Source organism: Ailuropoda melanoleuca, chromosome 7 (assembly GCF_002007445.2).
Source record: "Ailuropoda melanoleuca isolate Jingjing chromosome 7, ASM200744v2, whole genome shotgun sequence".
Taxonomy (NCBI): Eukaryota; Metazoa; Chordata; class Mammalia; order Carnivora; family Ursidae; genus Ailuropoda; species Ailuropoda melanoleuca.
Genome location: NC_048224.1, coordinates 48,418,247 through 48,419,324, shown reverse-complemented (window position 1 = coordinate 48,419,324; position 1,078 = coordinate 48,418,247).

Sequence of the window (1,078 nt, the reverse complement as noted above, 5' to 3'; positions counted from 1 at the left end):
CCGCCGCGTCCGGCGACGACACGTGCCCCGAGCGCAGGGCTGCGGGCGCACACTCGCCTGGGGTGGCCGGGCCGCCGCTGGGGCTCGGCCGCCTGGTGTGCTCCGCGCCCAGGTCGCAGCTCCGTCCCGCGCATGTCCCCACCGGGCTGCACCGCGGGCGCGCGGACATCCACTTAGTGACTCGCTTGTGGCTGGCCATCTCCAGCGTGCCCGGCCCCCCGCGAGGCGCTGGGGGTTCAGCAGTGAACAAAAGTTAGCAAAACCCTGGGCCTCCCGAAGCTGACGTTCTAGTGAGAGGGAAAACAACACCCTAAATTCCTGCATCCCACAGTAATTTCAAAGTGATACTCTTTTAGGAAAAATAAAGAAGGGACTGACTGATAGAGGATATTAGGTCTGTTTTAAATAGGGTGGTTACGGATATTTTAACTGAGGGGACATTTGAGCAAAGACACACCGGACACGAATCACAAATACGTACCTCTCAAACGGATATGCAGTGCGCCCCCAAGAAGATGCATTACACAGACATACACACGTATACATCAGTGTGTCTCCACATACACGCGTCTGCCCTTCCCGTCCACCAGCGCCTACCAGCCCCCACGCAATGTATTGTGTGTGTGCGGTATACGTGGCATCACCTCCATGCACGCACAAGTGTGCACACCGATGCTGGTGCCTGCTTCTCAGGTATCTACCATCACCCCCATTTCCATGTATTCTTCAACTCACGTGTACCGAGCCCTGCGTCAGGCCCACATGTCACATACCTCTCATTTCATAAGACACTTGTCAATATAGTACATCATAATACATTTGTGTCCATAATGTAACATATATCACATACTCATATACCCAAGTACACATACTGTGAGCCTTGAGTAAATGGATGGCCACACTCTACACACCCACAAACACACCTGCACGTGCCTCTCTCGTTCGTCCATACTATATGCACATTTCCCATATTCCCTTGCACCTATTTTATGCATCCCGTTTACCCATACCCTGTGCGAATAATCGTAATAACATTTAGAGAGTACTTAGTACGGGCAGCACAGGCACAAGTGCTTAA